Genomic DNA, 24,349 nt, shown 5'->3' with positions numbered 1-24,349 from the left:
CACAACACTACAGTATTGAATACAAGTAATTGACTCAAATCTATTAAAACCCTCCCATTTTAGAAATCCATTACAACCTTCCTTGTTGTTATTAGCATATCCAAGAATGCCAGTGTGGCAGGAGAATTAACTTGATGAACAGTCCTGTGAAATGTGCCGCTACAAGCTGTTTCTAAAACATCTTCCAAGACATCATCTCCATCAGCTCATGATTCTCTTTGGTTTTCTTTCTTTGCTAGAACTATTTGCTAGCCCTCAGTTGTGGTAAGTGATTATTTGTGCTTTCAAGCAAACTCCATGAAAAACATTTTTCAAGTGGAGATCAAAGAGCGAAGGCAACCATAAAAGCAGTCTTATAAAAATGATGTATTAAAAAAATCTAAGCACCATCCATATGCCAATTGCATCCAAACTTCATGGTCCCTTCTCTGTGAGGCTTCTTAAAGGTGATAGAAATGTCAGATGAAACCAAAAAAGGCACATTATGGAGAGGGAGGTTATGGAGATGAGAGGTGGCTCTCAGGAGCCATCCAGTGAGGAGTTCTAGTTGGGAAGGGCAGCTCCAGAGAGAAAAGCTTGCAGCACAAATTGTGGTCCCCAATTACTACAGTCTGAGGGCTGCAATAATTTCTAACAGTTGCAGGTGTCATTAAACAGAATTTTCACAAGCCCAGGGGTTAAAATGATGCCCTAAATCTACAAAAGCATGCAAACTCTCCAATCCCTAGGAAGGATTTACTCTTAAGAGCTAAGGGCTGATTTTACACGCAGAGATCACACAGATGGAAAATTCAAATCTAAAATGAACTTATGTCCTGTTCTGCCATGACTTCCCTTCATACCTCAGCACCAGGATGTTCATTGTATTGACCTCTGCCAGGGGTGGGATGGCCAGGCACAAAGATTTCCTCGTGGGGCACGGTGTTACTGAGCACTGGAGACCTCAGGCACTCTGGTATCTGGGGCACCCATGACATCAGTGCTCAGTGGACTTAAGCAAACAGCATAAAGGCTCCAAGAAGTGCAATTATTTGAGATAATTAAACTTCTTGCACTTGCTGACTAAAATCAGCCCAGATTGTGCTGCCATCTCCATGCAACCATAGCAACTTCTTCCTTCCATTGTGTCCCAGATTAATGGGAACACCTGGAATCCAAAACCTGAGGCTGGCAGGAAGGTGCATAAAACTTTATTGATCCTTGGTGGGTGGCAGGGATGCAGTCACCCAGCAGTGATTCACTTTCCAAAGGCCTGCCTCAGCAAGGAGCAGTGGTGGGCTCTCCAGAGACCCCTCTCTTCTCTGACTGCTTCAAAGTCCCAATCAGGAATATTTTAAGGAGATGATTACAGGAAATCCCACATTCTTTCAAGGGATGTGAGCCTTCTTTGCTCAGGTTTTAGCATATTAATATTTTTAAGGATGGTTCACAACTCAATATGGTATTGGCTTTCTTATTGTTTCTGCTTGGTCCATCTCAACACTTTAAAACCCCTACATGCCAACAGGGTTCAATGGCAGCAGCCTGTGGGCAATTAAGGTTAAATTTTACTCTTGGTCATATGTGGCTGCTCCTGTAAATGTGGTGAAACACAGTTGGAGCACATATTCCCCAGAGAGCAAGTAGGCAATGCTTTAAGGCAGCCATGGAAAGATAAATGGATGCAGAGAGGCTCTGGAATTTTGCTTGAAATAATTTTTGCTTTGCTTTTAATGATCAAAACCATTCCTCCCACTGAACCACATAAAAAAAAATCGCATTTGTGTCTGTGCCAAAGGTGGAGCATAGTGTTGACCCACTGAAATGAAAGACAAGTGAAAAATTAATGAGAAACTGGAAACCAGCAGCTCCCACCCTGTGAGCAGTAGTCTTTTATATCCTTCTTCCATAGTGAGCATCTCAATGGGGCAAAAAATCACAGTAGCTCCTCAGACTTCAAAGGAGATGCACGGGGTGGGAAGGAGGGGAAACAATCCAGAGAGAGCTGTACCAGGTCTACACAACTCAGGAGGAGAAGAGAGCCCCTAGCAGAGCCAATCACCACTCAGGAGAGTGGGCAATGTTTCTGTTATAAAGAGTTTTGTGCGAAGAGGAAAAGCACCTAAATGTGATCCAGCTCTGACTGAGGCTCTTCTCAGGACAAAGCAGAAGTAGGCTGGAACTTCAGCTCTAATTTCTAGAGTTAGGGGGACACAGACAGGTACAACAAATAAGCCTGAGGGTGACAAACAGACTTTTCTGAAAAACTCTTCAGTCTCCAATATCTGCTGTAGAAAAAATTAGCAGTCTGAGATTGTCCTGAACTCAACTCGAGAGGTATCACAATTTTGGATTATGTCCTGGGAGGGTCCTTGTCCTCCTGCACTAACTCCAAAGAACTCATTAATCAATTATACCTTTTTTATTAAACACTGCAATGTTTAAAATAACATTTCCCAAGCTCTTTCAGGAGACTTAAATGAAATAAAAGGAAACATCCTCATCTGTTTATCCACCATGTAACCCAGTTTGCCCAAAAAAAGAGAATTTATGAGAAGATCCCTAAAATCCCCTACAAATCATTAAAAGTATTCATGTGTGTTCCTCCATTGTTATTTATGAGCCAAAAGAAGCTGTCATGCATGTAATATGCTAGCAGAAACCCAAGGAGTTCTCCTGATCTATTGTCTTTCCCTGTATATCGATATAATAACATTTGTCTTGCATAGCATGTTTAATAAATTCACACTATCATTTTGAAATGATGCCTCTGTGATCTGGGGAGTTCATTATCACCTGCTCACTGGAAGTGGTCCCTCTCCAAAGCCACCACTTCTCAGGAATTAGATACAGAGGGCTTTAATTGCCTGTCATTAAGTGCTGTACCTGCGCTGAGCATTCTCTGTGAAGTCTGTGGGGCTGTAATTTCCACCCCTGTAATTAACTGAGCTCACGTGGCAGCACTGGCAAGGAATCTTTGGGAAGGCAGGGAGGTTACAAGGAGCTGCTCTAGGTCTGGGTGAGACCCTGACTCCAGCTGATTCCTGATTCCTGGGTGGGTGAGGGTTACAGTGACAAACTCAGCAGCATCACATCCCCTGTAGCCAAGGCAGAGGGAACTTTTGCTCAGGTCAGAAGCTCCTGAGCCCAGAGGAGCTCCTCATCCCCCTCTAACCTTGCTTTAACCACCTCAGGTTGCAGCAGGGATGCTCCCCTGCCATCCCTCAGTGTGTTTTAAAAGGCTTTTAGTGAACAGAACCTCTGAATTTCCCCTTGTCTTACAGAAAAAATCACAAAGTAGGAGATGAGGTTTGAGAGGCTCAGCAGTGAGGGTGTCAGTGCCAGAAGGAGCAGCAGAATGTGCTGCACCGTGGCTGTGCCATTGCCTCAGCTCTGCCCTGCTCCCCTGGCTGAGCCACACCACCTGTAGCCTCACCCTCCTCTACTGATTTTAAAATGCCTGCAGGACCAGAAGCAGTCCTGGAACCTCTCCCCCCCTGTAGAAATTGAGCAATGAGTCCAAAAGTTATTGGGGAGGGGAGGAGGATGTAGACACAGACACACAGACAGAAGGATTGCATAAGCCTTGTTCCCATGAGAAACCAGGCTGAAAAACAAACTGTCCTAGCAGGGCTTCTCACAACTCTGCCTCAGCTGGGTCATGCCAGGTCCCAAACCCATGGAACTTTGCCTTATCTCCAATGGGCTCTCCTCTAGGAGGCAATCCTGGCTTTGGCAGGTTTGACCTTTCATTTTTTGTCTCACTGAGACGTCATGAAGGGGAAACAAAACAAAACCAAGCCAGGTTGATACAATGCAATGACAAAAACCACCATGGTCCTGTACTGCAGCAAGATTTGTGGTGTGGGACAGAATTATGAGGAACAAACCAGCAGGGAACAGCTCTGACCCTCACCCTACTTGTGCACCAGCTCCCACTGCTGCAGGGGATGGGGGGATCTAAAATAATATCCTAGATCTCAAATGGCTCTGGTCTTTCCTGGAAGCAGGAGAAGCTTCCCCATTAACGTGAATGGGAGTTATGTGTCTGCCCTGAAAATAGAATGGACCTTAGGCCTGGTCCTTCTGCTGCCAGAGAAATAATGTCTTTCCTTGCCTGCTGCAGGGAGACACATTTAAAAATAGTCTGTCAAAAATCTATATATTAATAAAAGTAGTCCTTCAGTTTAACTCTGAGGCCTCACACTCTTCTCTAGGCCTTTATCTCCAGGCTTGTGGTCAGTTCTAAATAAAAAGCTGTACTTATATGAGACTCCCAGCTGACAAAACCAGTCTGTTTTTTCAAACTCTACAAAGCCCTGGCAATTGTCACCCTTCAGCAGAGACCAAATTCAGCAGGGCAGGTCTCCAGAAAGAGCTGCTGGGCCCTGACACCTCAGAGCTGTGGGCCCTTTGCTTGTGAAGGGAAACTTGAATTTCCATCCCTTTTGTGCCCCTCAGCTCAGTGTGTGAGAGGGGCTGCCCAGCTGCCTCCCCACTGGCCATGGCACAGCTGGAAGGGCCCTGCAGGCACCACTGGGAGGAATCTTGCACACTAGGATGTGAAAGAGAAAGATTTCTGCAGTGGATCCAGGTGCTTTTGAAACCCTCCCCAGAGGCAGGTGAGAGGGCAGAGCTAAGGGCTGTGCCCTGGGCACAGAGCAAAGGTGAGAGTGCAGAGAGTGCTGTGTTGTCACACACAGACACTTGTGCTGTTTTGTAACACATAGAGGAATAGCCTTTCCCTTTCTGTTTCTTTTCTTTGAAACAAACAAAAAACAAAACCAGAAACTTCTCCAACTTCTGTAGATTACAAATTTGCTTTCTTTTTTATCCTGTGGGAACCCTTAACTAAATATATCCCCTGTAAAACTCCACACATACCCAAGGAAACCCCAGGTTATTTTGCATCAAACACCCCAAGCAGGAGTTGGAACCTTAAAGGTCCCTTCCAGCATAAACTACCCCATGTTTCCATGATTCTTTGGTCAAGTGTATGCTAAGGCTCTCACTGAGATGTCCCTGCTCAATTTCTCTGTGTATTTATCACCATACATTTCAAAGGAGTTGGCCATCAAAGTCATCAGGGTTTGGCCAATGGGCTGTTTATTATTGTGAATATTCCTGGTGATTATGAAAGGTTGTCCTATAAATGTCTGCTGCTCACACAGTCTGCTGTGGTCACTTCCTACATCTGCTTTCCAAAATGTTCCAGGCACAGACCAAGCTCCATCCAGCACAGGTGTCTGAAAATGAAATCAGAAGAATTCTCTTTATGAATTGGCCTTGCATCTCAAATTAAAGGGCAAATGGCTTTACAGCTCTGCCCCTTACAAACCAGTCTGTGAGCACAAACATTACAGGAGCCACACACCCCTGCAAAAAGGGACAAACAACCACAATAAAAAAAAAAAATATTCCTTTTAGAAACTATTAAATAAAGCAAAATGCATGCACTGTTGTACTCACTTTTGATTTCCATACCAGGTTGCCTCAGTCCCAGATGGGAGTTTTGCAGGTGATGTTACCTGTCCTGGATGCAGCATTACAAATGGATTCAAAGCCCTTTGATGGAAAGACAAAAAAAAAAAAAAAAAAAAGGGAAGGAACTCAGCAGGGAAGAAAAATAAACATCACTCTGGAAAAAAAAAATCCATCTACAATCAGAAATACATTACAGAGAATTGCAAAAAAATATACCAAGGAACATTCAGAAAAAAAATTGAGTTTAAAAGTTTTACCTGATCATGGAAATAACCAGTGTTCCTTCAGCTGATTCATTCCACAAAACTGTTCTATTTCCTGTCACCTAAAAATATCTGGCTCCTCTTTGAAGAACTGATGAAGGACCTGGCACCTTTTTCTTCTCCCAACATGCTCCAGCTTGAAAACATCAGAGCTGTGATGCTGAGCTTTCCTCCTCAGCCAGAGTGTGAACAGCAAGGACAGGATTTCTCCCCTGTAGTTTTAACCACTGAAAAAGTGGGTATCAAGTGCAAACCACCTCCCCAGGCACTTTTTACCACCAGTATAGAGAGAAAAGTCTTCTGGAGGTGCCCCTGATTACTGAGGTATAATTTAGACTAAACACCTGTAAGTAGTGAGATGGATCCCACCCACAGAGCTTTCTTCTTCCTCCAGGCCAATTAGATATAAATGCTGCTTCATGATCTAATTTCAAGACTTTGAAACAAGGCTTTCAGTCAAAAATGCAAATTCAGTGAAAACCAGACCTTTTTGTGGGAAAGGGCTGTTTTCTGATTCCTGTCTTTGAAAGATATTTAGAAGAAAACAATAGGTGTGGTTTCTATATTTTCAAAAAGCAAAATTTCCATTTTTCTGTTTGAAACAAGTCTTGTGTTTGAAATTCACATAATGTATAGTCATTTATAAAAAAGGGTCAGCATAAAAAAAGGAATTCCACTGGCCCAGCCTTTCCCCTTATATTTAAATTACAGATCTGCAAAGAAATTTCAATTTTTTCCCCCTTTTATCCTGATTTAGATGAGGAAAAAAAAAAAAAAAATCCAGTCAAAACTTCAAACATCTATTCAGGAAACAAAAGCTATTTCCAATACAGCTTTAATGCTTCATCTGCAGCTGAATCACTCTGAGTAAAAGGGCTGAGGTGACTTCAGCTGGGCTGAGGGAATCCTGCTGCTGCTGTTTTCCACTCCCCTGGAGCTGCTTGGTGCCCAGCCCCAGCACTGGTTTGTGCATCCAGCTGAGCTGTGGGACAAAGGAACTGGCCAAACACCATGGGAGGTGCTGGGTACAAACCTGAGCGTGCTCTGCTCGTGCTCTGAGCCAAAAGGACTCACCCCAGCTCCCTTTGGGAGCCAAGCAAGCAGGGCAGCAAAGCTCCAGCTCAGGGCCAACAAACCCTGTGACAGACACACAAAACCCAGAGGAAGATTTGCTTTTCCTGTGGGTGAGTTTGTGTTGCAGGTGGGCAAAGCAGCCCCTGGTTTCACCTGGCCAGAGCAGAGCTGTCCTGTCCCTCCCAGCCTCAGTTTCCACACACAACGTCCTGTAGTGCCCTGGGGGCTGTTGCCACCCCTCGGAGCAGCCACAGGGACAGCAGTGCTGAAAAAGAGTTGGCATCTCAGCATGGAACTGAGCTGTCTGGCAGATGCTTTTAACATCAGAAAGAGGAAACAGTTCAGGAAAAAAGATGCAGACCTGGCAAGTTCTTCTTTGTGGGGGAGAAAAGAAGAAGAAGAAGAAGGAGAAATGGTGAAGACTTTTGTCTTTTCTTCAGATGGAGAGAGGGCAGAGGAGGGAGCCCTGGCTGGTGCACTGCCTGAGGACTGTGCTGCTGATGGTGCAGGCTGTAAGTGACAGGGTGAGTGCCCCATTCCTGGCCCTGAGTGCAGGGTTGTGCTCCCAGGGCTCTCCCTTTCCTTGTCCTTAGGCTGCAGGACGGGTTCTGCAGGGCCATGCAGAGCAGCAGGAGGAATTACACTGGCTCCATGTCATAGCCAGGAGCACAGAGGAGTGATCCTGACAATGGCTGTGGGGTTCAGGGCCCTTTCAGAGGGTCCCCAGCTCCTCCATCTACCCAGAAATCCCTGCCTTCATTTATTTCAGTAATTGAGATTGTAGGGTGCTTTTGCTACAGAGAGGGGCTTCAAAATAGTCATGGTGTGGATTCCAAAAACAATAAGCAAATACGTGGAAGCCTATTCATTTATTTATTTATTTTAACTGGGGAAAAATATAACTTTTTAAAACCAGTCTCAGTATCTTTTGATATTTGAAATTCTGGGGCTAAAAGTGTTTTCACTGGGGTAAGTAAAGGATGCACAGATCAGCCCTAGAACATTAGACCTTGTTCTCATTTCTCCAGTGGGCCAGGCGTGGGTGTAGCCAAGAGTACAAGCAGACTCCTCTCTGAGAGAGAAATGGGATATTGAAAACAGCAGGAAAATGCTTAATTCTTGGTCCAGTACCCAGCAAAGCCACCCCAGCTGCTGCCATCTTGGATTTCTTTCTGATTTTTAAGCAGTGTCATTGCAGACCTCCTAATGAAAGCCAGACCAGAAGCCCTGGGGAAGGCTGTCTCACAGCTGACAATGCAGCAGAGCAAGGGGCTGCCCCAGCCAGGCCAAGCCCTTGGATGTCCAAACCTTTCTCTTCTAAAGGCAAAAAATTCTCTGTGAACCATTATGAGCTTCCAGGTTTGTGGGATCCACATGAGGGTTTGGGTCTTGTTGCTTCTGAGGGGGATGAACCCTTTATGTGCTGCTCTGGGAGTTACACAGTCTCTGCTTTGTCTTTCACAAGGATACAGCTCACACCTTGGATCCACTTTGCCTCCATCCCTCTTTTCTTCCCTGCCCTCCTGTGCTTGGTGTGTGAGAACACTTGTGTGTGGTGCACACAAACCCAAGGCATGTGGTGAACAACCTGCTGGATAAAATGTTTGGGTGCTATTTTCAAAGGGAAAGAGCCCCTCTCTCTTGGCTGAAACCAGAGAGAAACCAGAACTCTGAAATAAGGCTGCAGAGCCCAGGTAGAATACCAGGAGTCCTTCAGCCCCTCCAAGATGCTCTGAGTCCAGATCAGTGTCTGCCTGGGGTGGCTCCCAGGTGTGGAGCCTCTATGAGCTCTACTTTTATCTTCTTACCTCCCAATTCCCTTTTACTCCTTGTTTCCATTAATGGTGAGAGCTTCACCTTCCCACTGCATGAAGTCCACACTCCCCTCTCCACCTGTGACAGGTAGGAAGGGCACATATTTGATGATAATTTGGTGTGGTTCTTCATGGCTTTAGGGAAACTTTTCCCTCAGATGTCTAAACCACAGATTTCCTCCCCTCTGGAAGAACCAGGGGAAGGCAGGTGGTTAAGGATTTTGTGTACATATATATTGTAGGCAATCTGGGTTAAAAACACTTGACCCAGCCTAGGCTAATATACTTCAGCGTGGCTGAAGTCAGAGCAGAGCCCATTTTTGTGATTGATGGGCTCTGTGTGCAGGGGAATGGCACAAGACAGACTGTCCCTTTCCTCCTCTTGGCTCACGTCAAACGACACAAGATTTGCACACCAGTAAAAAGGTTGCCTTGAAATTGTATGAATCATTCTGAGGGCTTTGCCCTACCTTGCCTTTTCCAAGTCATCTCTAATTCCTCTTCAAGGTATCACGTGAAAGAAAACCACAACAGACTGTGCCATCTCTTGCTCAAGTGGCTTATTTTTATCCAGCAGTGAATATCTTCACTTCCCTCTTTTCCATAGATCGATGGCTCTCCCAAAATCTCTTTCTGCAACAGAACTCACTCCAAATTTAACCCTATCTTCACTGATGGCTTCTTCAAGGATTAAATAAATTATTTGATCTCATTTTTCTCAATGAGGACATTTTTATCAAGAGATCATGGGAAAAGTTCAGTGGAAAAAAAAAAAAGGACTTTTACCTCAGAAAGTCTCTCTTGGCATCTCAACTGCTCTCATGCCTCTGTTTCCAAAATTAAGCTGTCCTGAACTGAGCAAAATCAGTCACTTTACACTCAGCTTTTTTTTCCATTCCACTTTCATACAAATTTAATTGCTTAGAATTTTAGCTGGCAAGGGCTGCATGAATATTGGTGAAGGTATCAGTAACTGACCTCATTTCTTTCTGGAAATATTAAGGTATCCATGCTCTTTTTTAATGTCATCAAGAAGCCAAAACAGTTGATTCTATTGTAAAGGTATAACATGCTGTCAAATAAAAAATCGGACATAGAAAAAATGGCAGTGAAAATTGTGTGTGCTACCCCAGCAGTAACATGGTCTGTGACTGCAGCCAGGGAATAGAGTAGTAGTCCATGAATAAAGGTTTTACAGCCCTTACTGAGAAAGAAACAAAACCAGCCACAACATGAAGAAATGTGCTGGAGAAAGGAACATTTCTAGCCATGCAGAGCAGTGATGTTCTCCCAACAGGACAAGGAGCAGCAGAAGTCTTCAAGCAGGTCCTGATTCTCATTTAAGCACACAGAGCACAGCTGACAGCCACTGCCTGAGAGCTTCCCCCAGCCCTGCATGTCTGTACTCTTAAAACACTCACTGGAAGAAGAAAACATTGATTATTTTTTTTTAAGTGTGCCTGCTCTGAGCTAACTGGGAAATGAGGAGTGCTGGAATTAAGGCAAGCACTCACTTTGCTGTGCAGTTTATTGCATTTAAGCAATTTACTACCAAGACCTGACAAATCCCCTGATCTCCTCCACCCCAAATATGACACTTTTATCTGCATCCTGGCTTGTGGAGGAGACAAATGTTTCAGAGTCTTCTGGCTCTGGTAGAAATCTGGACCTCTGAGCAGCCTGGAGCTCCACAAATGTGTGTTCTTCCTCTACACCAGGGACAAAGCATGGCCCCCTGCTACAAGGGACTGCTCAGGATTTCATGTCAGGCACCCTCCTTTAGAGCAACACCATGCTCTTCCTCTTTTATCTGAGCCCAGAGCAGGTCCAAACTGGAACTTCAAACATACAGCCAACAGATGTTGTGAGCATCAAGGGCCGCAGAAGGAGATTCAAATCCCATGATCCCAAAAGAGGAACTTGCTTTGTGAAATGCTTTCTTGCATATACCCACAGATACTAGAAATCTCACGAGGACAGCCAGGCTGATAACATTTCCCCTGTTCTGAAGGGATACTTGCCCAGTCAGAACAAATAAGGACATTTTAGTAGCTGCAAACATAAACCAGAGCCCTGCTTCAGCCACACAGCTGAAATGCTGCATCTGTGCCTGAGCACAAACCCCAGCTGGATCCTGCAGGCACCCTTCTCACTCACATTCAATTCTAGCAGCCATAAAATTGCTTCTCTGACCCAAATTTTGTCTCCCTGTACCTGGTAGTTCCACTATGCCCACCCAGTGTTCAGCTCTTGGAGACATCTGCAACACATCAACTAAGTTTTTATTAAAGTTTTTATCACTCACAAGGGGCTCTCTCTTCTAAGGGAGAGGTGGGGTGGATTTCTTTCCCCCCAGGCTGCCGAAATACACAAATATTGTCACATTTGCTGGGGCTATTTCAAAATGAATGAATGAAGCCTGTGGGCTGGGCAGGGATGGAGGTTTACAGCTGCAGGGTGTAAAATTGGAATCCCCATCCACGGCCCCGCCGCAGGGCTGCTCCCCTTGCACAACATGCAAAGGAAGGAAGTTGGAAGGAAGCAATTTATGAGTTAGCTCTGAGTAATCCAGTGATATGGTTAGCAATGCAGAGGTAGGAGAGCCTGTGTGCCAGAGTGAATGTACGTGGGCTTGTAAATCAGGGCTGAATGGGAAACTGAAGTGAGAAGAAGAAATGCTGCCCAGTGGTACCAGGGAGTGTGTGGCAAGGTCATGGGCAACACTAGGTGCATAAAATAAAGGAACTAGGGGAAGAAAAGGGGTTTTTTGTATTTTATACCTCCACCTCAAAAGTCACATAAATGGACAAGCAGTGTTTTCCTTTCCTTCATAATTTCCTCTGAAGGAGGCAACTGCTGCAGAAGAAAATGATTTTCTCCTAGGAGCCAGTCAGAGAAGGATGGGACATATTTACTTATTCAATAGGCAGAGTCCTGATTCAGAGATAATAGAAGGGTTTTATCCTGTAATTTTGCTTATTACTCTCCTTTACTTTTTCACAGTTCTTAATAATGAGCGGCTTCAGATAGAACAAAACACACTCAGAGTCACTCAGTTCCTGTGCTGAGCTTGAATAACACAGAAACTTTTTCTAGAGACCAAAAATATTTAGTGAGTTTTTCCCCAGGTCATTTGGCACTTCTGCCTAATTAACTTCTTGGACCTGTCAATAATCAAATATATCATAAAACCTAAGGGTAGAGGCTACTCTTCCAATTTCTTTTTTTTTAACTGAAGAAAACCAAGACCTCTGATACATTCTTGAGTTTTGATAATCTCTTAAGGTTCAGAAAGGTTTGGGAAATTTATCAAAACATAAACTTGAGGCTTTTCAGATTGGGTAATCCATATTAAATTTATTCCTTTAGACAGCTCCAGCTACCAATTCCTACACATTTGTTTAAAGGAAGAGGTCTAATAGCAATGCTTCTGTCTCCAAAGATAAAGTCCAGCACTTAGAGAGGTACAAGAAATGTAAATTGAACAGAGAATTTGAAACCATCTGCTGAATTTTTATTTAATTAAGGCCTCATCTGCATTTGAAACACAAATTAAAGAGTGAATTTAAATGAAAAAGAGATTGATGAATAACTTCACGGGCATCTGAGTTCTGGAACAAGAGTGCATTGTCCTTATTTACCTTAATACATTTGGAAATTATGTTATTCAAATTAGAAACACAGACTTGTCTCTTCAAGAACAAGAGCATTGATACTTGGAGTTAATCAGAAACACTCAAGAGCAATAGATGTGAGACAGTTTATTAGAAAAGTTAGGAAGGAATTGGGAAATGAGCTTTGTGCTCCACATGTAGCATATTTCATAGAACTTTAGGGAAGTTCCAAGCTCTCCCAAACCTCACAGAGATTGTTCTGAGGAAAAGTGTAAATCTGGTGCAATAAAGAGAAATAAGGGTTTGTTGTCGAAGGACACAAAGAATAGCAAGCACAAGTGTAATCACAGGCAGTTTGGGGTTGCATGGGTCCTTTTGATTTTGCCAGATAGATTCAAACTGAGCACAGAGAAGTTGCAGAAATGGAACACCCCAGGGAGAGTGTAAGGTTGAAATCCCAGCCTCGCTGAGCAGAGCAGGTCCAAAAGTTCATGCTGAAACTCAAGATTTCCTAGGATCTCTCCAGCCACAAAACAAAGGATCCATCTCATTCACTGCAGCACCAAAAAAGGAGTCTTTTGTGTTTTTCAGAACAGGACTTGCACCCATGAATTGAGAAATCTCTCCTTTAACCTGGCAGGAGCTGCAGCAAGCCCGAAACTGCCACTGAGCTGCCCCATGAAACTGATGAGACACTGCTTTTCTCTCACAAGCCCCAGTGGTGAAATGCACTGATTTCAAATCACACTTTTGCTATACTCAGTTTTTGCTGTCATCAACATTTCCCTGACCCCACTGCCCTGCACAACAGAACCAACTTCATTATGGTTAAGAAGATCCAAAATGTTCCTCTCTGAATCTTCCTCCACAAACCAGGCTGAAGTGGTTCATATAGAACAGGCTCTGGGGACAAACAGGCATAAATTTTCAAAATGTAAAGCACTCTTTTTTCCTTGGTTGTCAAAATGGATAAACCCCAGGGTGTTCAATGTGACCTGTGCTCGACCACACAGGATTTGGAACCAGTACAGCCTTGCTCAGCTTTAGGGAGCTTAGCTGGTGATTTCAAGGGGAACATGAGAATGGAGGTTCAATCTGACCTAAACCAGCTTACTAGTCTTATCCTAAAAAATAAAACCCAAACTCTTCCTTTTTTTGGAAAGCCAAAATGTCACTGCAGCAGTGGGCCTACAGCAGGTGTTTCATTACAGAAGGTCACCTGTGAACATGTTCCCCTTCCTTTGACAACTGGGTGGACCACCATATATGCTGGAACAGTACTAATATAAAAAAATTAAAATTAAAATCCCGACCACACTAATAGTCCCACCAGGGAACAGCGATGAACTCACAGTGTAGATGATAAAAAGAGCAGCTGTAGCAATCTTATATTCATTACTTGTGTTTACAGCCTTCTGCAGAAAGTAGGAAGCACTGTGCTTCAACACCCAAATACATGTAATTTTCCCCCCCAAATAAACATGCATATATTTTTAAAATTATTTCTCCCCAAATTATTTCTTCTCAGAGTCAAAACTCGCCTCAAAATGCACCGAGCACAGACACAGCAGGTTGCACAGAAGCCTACAATCCTCCTGTAAGTAAATAAAACCAAATAACTGTAATAAAAAAAAAGTTAATTCTAGTCTTTTGTTTGTTTCCATTGTAAAATTGCTGTGGGACTGAGGAAATATAGTAGCGCTTAATTTTAATAGTTCCATCATTGTAGATTGGCTGGGTATTAATTGTGTTAATGGTGATCATACTGAATTCATTTGGTATTTATTGAGAGACCACCTGTGCACCCATATGGTTTCCATCATTATTTAGGAGTAGTTAATGGACCCATTAGGAGTTAGCAGAAAGATGTGGGCTGGCAGTACTTCCCGAGAGTGGTGGAAACATTCTGTTGATATCCATTGCATTTTGAGGATTTTCCAAAGAGCTATTTGCTTCCCACCAATTTTCTCTCTCTTTAAATTATATATACATATTCTCATCTTAGCTTTCAAGAACTCCTGGAAAGATTAACTCATGTTTCTTTGCCTATGACAAATCTGAGGGGACAACCTTTAGCCTTTTGATTTTGCAAAATATCTCCTTGCATGTTTCCTGAGTGGCTCCCTGGGGAAGCAGGGCAGAGGAAAGCTTCCAGCACCTCTGGTGGGTGGGTGCACTCGTGTGCTGGGGGGAGAGGACAGGGAAAAGGGGAAATGTTTTCTGGGACTCTTGCCCTGCAGTGTGACAAATTTGCCCACGCAATCTGTAGTGTCAGTTGTGCAAGACCAGAAACCTGTGGTGGGGAGGGGATGCTGGGGGAGTCACATGCAGGGAGTCAGCCTTGACTGTCAGCAGAGGAGAAGGAAGAATGCTTGGGCTGGGTGTGGTGGTAACCAAGGCTGCTGGCTGACCGCAGTGACCTCCTGCTTTGATCCACAGATCTGAAAAGATCTGCTCAGGCCCCGCTGCTGCACGGGCTGAGCAAACACGCCAGGGCTGGGGCAAAGCATTTCCATTCCTGGTGCCATGACAATGGGCAGATGGAGGAGCATCTGTGCAGCCTCAGTGCAAAAGGACAGTTACTTTGTTCAGACTGGAATCTCTGAAGCAGTCCAAAAGTGCTCATTTCCCCAGAAACAGGGAATATAGCACCCCCCCCACGTACTTGAAAAATCCAGGCTTATTTGCTGGGCACGTCCCAAACAATACAAGGCTTCTGCAAACTTTGCTGTGTGCCAGTGTCCAGCTGTCAGCCACCTTCAATAACATCTGAACTTGTTGGCCAGTTGCAACCAAATTCAATAAAACAGCAGAGGTGCCAAAGATTTTAGGTTTTGTAAAAATGGGGAGAGGATAGGGGAAGGGGAGAGAACCCAGCTAGCGCCCTTACAGAGTCCAAGGGGCTCAGTTTTCTGGTCCTAGACAGCAGATACTCCACTCCTCAGTGAAATTTTTTCTCTCTTACAGGTATCTGAAATATTTCCTGCTATCTTTAAAGATTTTCCTTCTCACAGACTTGCTTTTTGAGAGAAGAAACATTGATGCAGCTCTCCTAGATTTCAAGTAAGCTAGAAAGCCACATATCACAAAGAAACCTAAATTCATTACTTGTGTTGCTCATGGAAATGCTTCTTCCATTAAACAAGGAAGAGACTGAGCTGTCTTCTATTTTTGCTAGGTAAACAATTAAGTTAGCAGTTATTCATCATGAGTATATTCACAATGTGAATGAAGCCTGAAACAATAATTTCTGCATGTAGGGAATATAATCAAGGTATTTGTGGCATGACTGGTGATTATTCATCCTTACATTCACAACCTGATGCTGATAAATGGGGCTGTGTTCTCACCATCACACCTTTGGTATTTAAGAGGTCACTTTTCTGTAGCTTAGGAGGCCAGGTCAGATTTCAGTGCACCTCTTGACAAGGACACCTTCCTTCTCTAAACTGTGTTATTTGGGCTGTTTTTTTAACCAGCTGCTAATAAAATAGATACCTGAACACCAGCCTTTTCACAATCCCCTTTTGAAGGAAATCTCCCAAATCTCTTCATTTACTATGCTTAAATTTGAAATGCACAACAGCCTGGAAATGTACAAATTCCATTATTTTGGGGGAAATTTCGACCAAAATTGGTGAATTCAAAGGACTTCAACTGCTAATGAGCTCTCAGTCCAGTGCACTGGATTGATCTACTGCAGGATATCCCCCAGATACATGGGATAGGGAGGTCAGATTGCCATCACCAGCAGTTTAACCCACAGACTCACCCCCATCACCCTGCTCCTCCAGCATGGCCTGAGTTTGTGCCCATAGCAGCTCTCTGTGGAGATCAGAGCATGAGCACAGGGTGAGGTATTGCCCTCCACAAGTTTCTTAAGAGCTCAAGATATCACAAACTCATTTTCCACATTTTAAGAAAACTCAGTTCAATTTTTTTCTCTCTCTGATGTTTAAAAATAGAGCCGTGCTTTTTTGCTTTTTGTTTCGCGTATCAGTGATGTAAAATCTCTTGAAATTGGCCTGAAATTTCACACCACTGAGAAGAAGGGAGGATTTGATGGTTCCACAGCAAAATCTAACAGCTGTCCCACCTCCTGAGCCCTTGGCATGGCTGTGCCATGTGTCAAAATCCACTCCTGGATGGTGCCTCATTGAGCTGCTGTGAAGCAAGCTATGGCTTCAGATCCTGCCCTGAAAGGTTCTGCCTTAAAGAGAGGAGAGCCTAATTGCCACCCTGCTTGTAAAACCTTGGGGAAAAACTAAATGAGAGCTCCATAAGAGCTGAAGAACCTTTGTGCCTGGGTGAGGTCAAGGTGAGACCTTAAAAATGGGGGCAATCCTGAGCTAACACATTCAGTGAAGACAGGACTGCAAAAACATGCAAATGTTTTCTGGTGGTTCTGGTAAAAAGCTCAATATGCTGAGTCCAAAGGCTGGGGCTTGGCTGGTTGTTACAGAATTTAGTGGCATCTTCCTGAAATGGGACAATTTGAAAGCAAAATGTTTTCTGCCATAAATTGCCTTTGATTCTTTAGATTTTCTTCAGTCTGATACAACCCCTACCTTCCTTTCATTTTCCTCTCAGCCTGTCTCACAAGCCTCTCAGTAATGCTTCCTCATTTATGCTTTCATACTTTTTCTAGTCATTTTATATAAAAGGACCTAAATGACAAACATTTTTAATTCCAATAGCTTCATGCTTGCATTTTTTCAATATCACAACACCTCTCCTTTACATTTTTCAATTTTTCCCTATTTGCATCTTCTCCCATCTAATTCCAGCACTCCTGCTATTGTTTAGTCTACTGTCTTTACATTTCCTATCTACTTTGCAAAAGTACAATATTAAAAATGTTGGAGTTGTTTTACATTGGCAAGCTTAGCTTTTCTGTGGCTCCATACATGTGAAACTGCTCTGTGGTGTTCCAGTGCCACAAAATGATGCCAAATTTCCACAGGGTGCTCCTGTCCAGCTCTACAGAGCTGTGCTGGGTGCTGCTAGCCCTGGTCTAGCTGTTCCAGAGCAGGAGGGGTTTTAGGGGATTACTGCTCAATGTGGGTCTTTTCAGGTCTTCATTTTCTTACCTTCCTCTCTGGTGTGATGAATCTGTGCACAAGGGCTTTAAAAGCTGCTGTCACAGAGGAACCATTGCACTGCCTGTTCCTTAAAACCCCTCCCTCACCCTACAGCTGAGGGAAATCCACTTGAAATCTAGGAGACCTCCAGGTCTTCTGCTTTATTCTGTAACAAAGCCTTGGAAAGGAATGGGAACAAAGCAAGTTGAAGCTCTTTGCTTTTAAAAGGGGTTAAAATCATCTTGCAACATCCCTTTTAAGCTAAGATGAGCAAACACTGGATCCTCCAAAAACCCACACTGAGGCAGCTCTCAAGCAGTTCCAGAAGGTCCAGATCCATCACATCTTCCCTACAAATGCGGAATCCATTCCATAGCTAGCACCTTCCAGTGTGCTTTTGGGGTGTAAATACAATGATGAAGCACAGGATGCTGTACAAATCTTGGGGAACAGCAGGTAAGATGTATGGAACCAGGAAAGGAATCCCCATCATCCTCTGATCCTTATCCTGGGTATTTAGACTCTACAGAAACTCCCCCCTAAACCTAAATATCTTATTGTTTATGATTATATATTTCAATGGACTTCTACCCTGCCTTCCCATGGGTACAATTTGTGTGGCAAAAATCACTGTGAGATCTGTTCTGTCCCCCATGTTTTGGCTCCCAGGGAACTGAAGAACCGTGAGAAGGTCTGGTCTGATGTTATTTCAGCCCCACAAGTAGCTCCCTGAGTGATCCAAAGTGCTTGCAAAAAGGAAAAAAAAAAAGTAAACACAAATACCTGGAATGAAAATATAATTCCCCAGAGCCACACACACAGTGCAGTTGGTCAGAGCAGGAAGGACTGACAGCCCAGACCCTCTTGGTGGTGTCCAATGTCTCTGAAAGGTTCTCTGGGTGATTTGTCCATGTTTAACACCATGCTCAAGGGGAAGTGGAAGGAGTTCTATTGTTCCTTTTCACCAGCTGTACTCAGCTGCCTATGGCTCCTCTTCTCTGAGACCTCAGCAGAGAACAGAACTAGACTCAGCCTTCCAAATCAGTGAGAGCTGGATGCAGCATTTTCCCTCTCAGTCCTCCATGCCTGCAGGCTGAAGGATGACAGGAATTTCACTGTGTGCTGCCCTGAGTGAGCAGTGCTTTCCCTTCTAAACACTGGGCTCACCACTGGGACCACCTACACCTACACTCAGCCCAGCTGCTCCCAACAGAGCTGCCTGCCACTGCTGATGCCATCCCAACCATCTCCAGAGGTTGTCTCCTCTGCCCCCACCAGGGATATGACAGTGCAGGAAAATTATTTTGTAAAAAACTCGTGTTCCAACCTCAGGGAAGATACAACCACTGTGTATCTTTCCCCTTGCAAAGGAGGGGGGCTTCCAGCAGGCACCGTGGGAGTCCATCACAGCTGACTATGGTGAGACCAACATGACTTTTGTTGCTCTGTGTGGGAGGCCACAGGTATTATTTTCTGTGGCTGTGTAAACCACCACATATTAACTATAAACTCTTAGTCACCTGCAAGGGATGTTATGCCCCCTTCATTCATTACCTTATTTTTAGGTTTTATTCTCTTAAAATAATGAATCTTTACTTATTTTCCCTTTTTTTAAGACATGAGCATGTGGAACACACATCCAGAATCTACTTACACAAGAGCTCTTGGTTCTAAAGGGGTATCTAAATGTTATAAGGGGTATTTAAATGTTATAGAATTGAAAGCCTGCATTCTGTGGCACAGCAGATTTCAGCCAGGGAGTGCCCAGTTCAGGATGATACTGAAAAGCCTGACCTTGGTTTTACCCATGCAGCGTCAATGCTTCAGGACAAACCAGGAGTTATTTACAGTGGTGCCCTGGGAGAGATGAGATCTACTGGGACTTTTTGGCTGCCAGTGATGCAAAAGAACAGTTTGGGTAGGAAAGAGCATGCCTGGACCACTGGGCTGTAGGTCATAATACCCAAGATACTACTGTCATTATGGTTGTGCCCATTTGCCCTTAAAAACCCTTTAACCTCCTTGTCTCTCCATCCAGCTCTTGGCTGTCCAGCTGGCCTGGGCACAGCTTGGCTGCAGTGATTTTATCATCCACACTGACCCAGGTGATCTTTAAAATGAAAGGGTTGATCAGACACAGAAGTGAGTCTGAAAGACAGCATGTATCTTTGGGGAGGAAAAATGTTTTGGAGAAAGGCTGTAAAGCCACATCTCAAATTCACTGAGTTTCCAAATAATTTAGGCCCAGATTTTAAGCTCAAGCACATCTGGAACAATTACTGCTCCAAACGTGGTACATGTCCTAGAAGAAAGTAATTCAAAATGAAATAATTATAAAAAACCCCAAGCAGAACCAACCCTCTGGCTTTTCCACAGAAGCAAGGCAGGACTGCCACCAAACTTGGTACCAACTTTGGAGGCCCCAAACAGAGTTACAAAATAATGGCAAATATCAAACAAACTGAAGAAAACAAGAGTAGGGGGAAATGCTGTTTTCCCTTTCACTGTTCCCTCCTCTTTTGCTGGCCTACCCTGTGTAAATGACTCCAATAAAAACCATGAAAAGAGCAACTTGCCAGCAGTTGGCACTTAGGACTGGGAGATGCCAGCCATGGGGCTCACACTGGTTTGGAAACAGGTTTTTTTGGAATATATTCAGTACATATGTGTCAGTCTGAATGGCTGAGTGAGCCACTGAAACCAAGGCAGCACTTAGCATGCACTCTGCATGTTCTCCAGATCCTGTGTCCCCTCCTGTGCCAGGCTAACTCCTGGAATGAGCTTCTTATGCAACTTTATTCCAGTCACAGGGAGCCTGACTCCCTCTTCCAGTCAGCAGGAAATTTTCAGCTGACTATGGGGACCAGTTTTTTGTCATAGATTTGTCAGGCAAAAGAAGCTGCATCATTTGGCTTTCAGTGCCCCTACCATGAAGATTTCTCTGTGCAATAAGAAATCAATAAGATTTTTCTATGCAATTAGATACAGAAATATGCCATTTTCTTATTTGTGTCTGTGTTTTATTCTGTGGGGGCATCTCCTTAGTGGGATGACACTTGATGCTTCATAAAAAGGGAAAAAATTACAGTTTCTGACCTAAAGAAATGCCCAGTGAGATGCTTGTGACTAATGTTAGAAAGCAGCAATAAGGGCTGAGGAGAAGAAAGTCTCTCTGAGCCAGTTGTGTTGTGGTGAGAATCCTTCAGGGAGAAAGGCCCCATCTGGGCCAGAAGTGCTGAGGCTGAGGCAGGTTGGTACCATCATGCAGAGGAGCAGAACCTGTGTGAATGCCTCTGGCTGCACCCTGTCATCAGGTGTTTCATGGGGAACCAGGGCCCACATCTTGAGCACTCCATGTCTTGGGGTCACACTGACACAAATGTCACTTTTTTGCTTTTCTGACCCCCCCAAAAGGTCTTTGAGCATCTGCCCTGTGCAGGCATTCAGCCATGTCTGAAAAGAAGACTCTGCAGGAGAACAAAGTGTTTTCCTGTGTCTTGAGCTGCAGAATGGAGCACAGACTCAGCTCACAGACTAAACACCAGGACATATCATTCCTCCTTTTGTGTCAGGACTCACATCAGCGACAGGGAATGGAAAAAACATGTGAATCAGGTCATTTCCAAGTTATGTGATTCACTCTGATGGGATGTTGCATTTCTTTGTCTCTCTTCAAGGAATCACGTGGAACAAAACCACAACAGGCTGCTGACTTGCTGTGGGGTGGGGGTGGGTGGAGGGAAAGAATAGAAGAGCCTCTTATTTTAGAAAATAATTATCGTGCTTATCTCCTTCCAGGTGTCTCCAAGGCCTGTGGAGGTTTGACAGGATTCCCAGGAACAGAACTTTTGCCCACAGTGCTGCCCCATTATCTCCCTCACACATAATGGAGCTGGAGGCTTGTGGTTGAGTGACCTCAGCATCGTTGCGAAAGAGGTTTGCTTGCATTATTCCCCCACACGTGATTCCATAAGAGACACCACTCCATGCCTGTTTTTTTTTTTTTTCTTTACTCTTTCCTCTCAGAGGAAAAGCACTGGATAAACTCTGATATGTGCCCCTCTATCTGTGGAACCCATGCTGGGCAATTTCTGGCAGTGCCCTCTGGTGTGGGGGCGTTTTGCCCCAGGAGGGCAGCACTCTTGGAGAGCAGTGCATGGCTGTGCCATGGCTGGAGCTGTGTGAAGGAGCTTTGCTGCTTTTTGTTTGATACACTAAAGATACCTCGACTCCAGATAAGGTTCTGTGAACAGGCAGAGCCCAGCACTGACCTCGTGGTGCCTGTGTGCCAGCCCAGAGCACTCTGGCTCTCCTAAAATTGGAGGATGGGCATCTGGGTCCTGTCGTATGGGTGCAGGAAGGAAGAAACAGAGTCTGGAATGAAACAGATTTTTTCTTTCTCTAGAAAAGCTGAAATCCTGGGAGGGCAGAACATGGAGAAATCCAGTTCTTTTAAATTTCTCTATCGAGTATGTACTTACAGCACTGCTTTTCCCCTCCTGCTTTCTTTGAATAGAGATGTTTGGGCAATGGGCAGTTAGAGAAGAAGTTGTCTTCTCCCTCGCTGAGCACTCTTTGCTAGTGGGAAAAAGCAGACCAACTAAAGTGTGCCTGCACCCCAGGCTCTGGTCAGAGGGGGGAATATCTTGTAAAACTGTCTTCCTGCATGTTTGCAAAGCACTTCAGGGTCTGATTGTATTACTACAGTGCTGATAATAAACTTTGTTAATAATGAAAGCAGGAAGAAACTGTTTACTGGGTGCTGCATGAGGAAGGCAAAGTTGGCTATGGCTGCTTCCAAATGTGTGGAGACTGGGACAAGGAACTGCGTGTGCAGGGTGGTGTTCTGAAAAAGATTGCTTCTGAAATCCAAATGAGGACGTAGGGGAGCAATCCTTCATGTGTTTGTAGCTGATTTGATGTAAAACCTCTCTCACATGATGAGACCCAGTCCCATTGCAGGTTTACAGGAATCCCCAGGCAGCAGGGAGGCAGTGAGTGGGTGCCACAGGGCAAGGCAGGCTCAGATCTGACACTGCCAGCAGCACAATGAACCTCCCCACTGCCGTGCAGGGCAGCTCTGCTCAGTTAATTAGGTCTCCCCAGTGTTCTGGAATAAAGATGTTCTCTGAGTGACAACTGGTTCAGACAGGAGACTCCCAGCAGCAAGCAAGTAGAGCCAGTAAAGAGATGGGAACACACAGTAGCTTCTCCCTGTGCAGGAGCAGAGGGTTCCAGCTGTGTAATAACAGAGGCAGTCATATTGCATGAAGAGATCTCATTTGGTTCTTGGTTGAAACCTGGATGAAGTCCAGGTGCTTCAGAGGGCTAAACCATCACCTCCTCCAAGATGCACTGCTTGTGGTGTGGGTGCTGGGCACACAGAGGGGCCCTGGAAGCCACGAAAGCTCTGCAAGTCACAGGTGCCACCGTGATCTCCACTCCTGAGTCAGGGCCCGTGCCGGCTGCCAAACCGTGCGTGGTGATTACACAGTGTGGACACCTCGTCAGCTGCTGAGGCCTTCTGACTCATTCCCACTTAGAATCTAGATGACAGTTTGGTTTGAATTAGCAGTGGGCTGAAGCCAAAATCCTGGGTCTGAACTTCCTCAGATTTTGGGAAGACTCCAGTCTGGATCCAAGCTTAGCACATGGCTGTAACTTACTCAAAGATTGGAGCCAAACCCTGGATCAGAACGTTCCCAGACTATGGGGAAGCTCACAGCCCGTCTTTGATGCTGGGATCATCACAAGGATGAAATACTGCCCTCTTCTTAAGATGCTCCTTGCTTTCTTCCTCAGCTGGTGCATTTTTAGGCCTGCAATTGTTACATTTCAGTTCTTACGATGAGAATAAAGAAGAAAAAGAAAACATGCGTTTGTGTTTATTTCAACTGCAAAACCATCTTGCTTTCAATTTGCCTGTTGGATAGACAAGAGAGTAGTGCCTCACTAAAATAATTTGGGACAGAATTCTCTTTCCCCAGCCATCAATCCCACCAGCACCACCAGTGCCTTTGGCGCAGGAGTTACGAATGCGGCACAGTGAGCGCAGCGAGAGCTCCTTGGGCGCCTGCTACCCTTGACAGGAATCCTTTGAGGAAAGGAAAGGGCTGGAGAGTAACAAAATTCCACTCTCAAGCTGCTCGGAAGACACGGTGAGAACAAACAGCCCCCAGAAGGCGAGATCCCACAATCTGCTGCCGCGGAGCTGCCGGGAGGCGCCGGGGATCTCCGCGCGGGCAGGGAAGCACGAGCAATGCCACAGAAGGCGTCCCTGAGAATGTCTGGGAAACGTCGAGCCGCCTGCCACGCTGCAGGAGGGGAATCTCAGCCCTCACAGAAGGCTCCGTGCCGTTAGCTCCAGGTTTACACACTTCACTTGACACCTCTCCCTTGTCCTACAGATGTTGTGCTGCGTTTGGGATGGAGCCCCTGACGATACAGCTGTTTGAACACATGTGCATTTTCCACTCAGCAAACCGCAAGAATAAGGCAGCGGGGTTACAACGTTTGGATCCTAGGGCTAGAATGAGAGAAGCAGGAGAGGTGTTTCTTTGGGAAATCTCTGTAGTTTCTCCTCTAGTTTCTCTCTTTCTGACTTTATTCACTGACTGTTCTGCACTCAGGCCATGGGGAAGGTAAGGTCTGATTGATATTGCAAGTGACAACTGAGGCCTTGAAATCCTTTCTTCAGATCATCTTTGGGAGGTGATAAGCCCAGAGCGTTTTGCTAGTTCTAGAGAAGTATTTTACCTTTTATTTGCAAAAATGCACTTTATTCCAGTTCCTGTTAATTCACTGTTACTTGTGAATAAATTAGAGTCTGCCCCAATAAAGGAGTTTAGGGAGGAATTATCACATATGCTAAGAATAGAAATATTTTATAATATTATTTTGCCATAATAGAATATGAGAAGAGATGGTTATATCCCACCAAGAGTCTCACAAAACCACTGAAAGCCTTTTCTTCTATCACTAAACTACAGACGCTGGGCAGACTCATGTGCGTGATTTAATAAAATAAAGTGAGCCCCAAA

The 24,349-nt window shown here is 44.6% G+C and overlaps 2 long non-coding RNA genes across 2 annotated transcripts; one reads left to right on the top strand and one right to left on the bottom strand.

Annotated features, from left to right (window-relative positions):
• Window positions 1-5,139: 5,139 nt before the first annotated feature.
• LOC127060300 (uncharacterized) lies at window positions 5,140-6,023 on the bottom strand. The gene is made up of 3 exons (XR_007779188.1): window positions 5,721-6,023; window positions 5,449-5,544; window positions 5,140-5,225 (listed from the first exon to the last, which is right to left on the bottom strand). It is a non-coding gene; the product is annotated as an uncharacterized LOC127060300 (long non-coding RNA).
• Window positions 6,024-7,190: 1,167 nt separating this feature from the next.
• Window positions 7,191-23,155, top strand: LOC108962453 (uncharacterized). Its single transcript, XR_001991076.3, has 4 exons — window positions 7,191-7,324; window positions 13,757-13,825; window positions 15,196-15,291; window positions 21,108-23,155. It is a non-coding gene; the product is annotated as an uncharacterized LOC108962453 (long non-coding RNA).
• The last annotated feature ends 1,194 nt before the right edge of the window (window positions 23,156-24,349 follow it).

Source organism: Serinus canaria, chromosome 20 (assembly GCF_022539315.1).
Source record: "Serinus canaria isolate serCan28SL12 chromosome 20, serCan2020, whole genome shotgun sequence".
In the NCBI taxonomy this organism is placed as follows: Eukaryota; Metazoa; Chordata; class Aves; order Passeriformes; family Fringillidae; genus Serinus; species Serinus canaria.
This window is presented reverse-complemented; position numbering and strand designations above follow the sequence as displayed.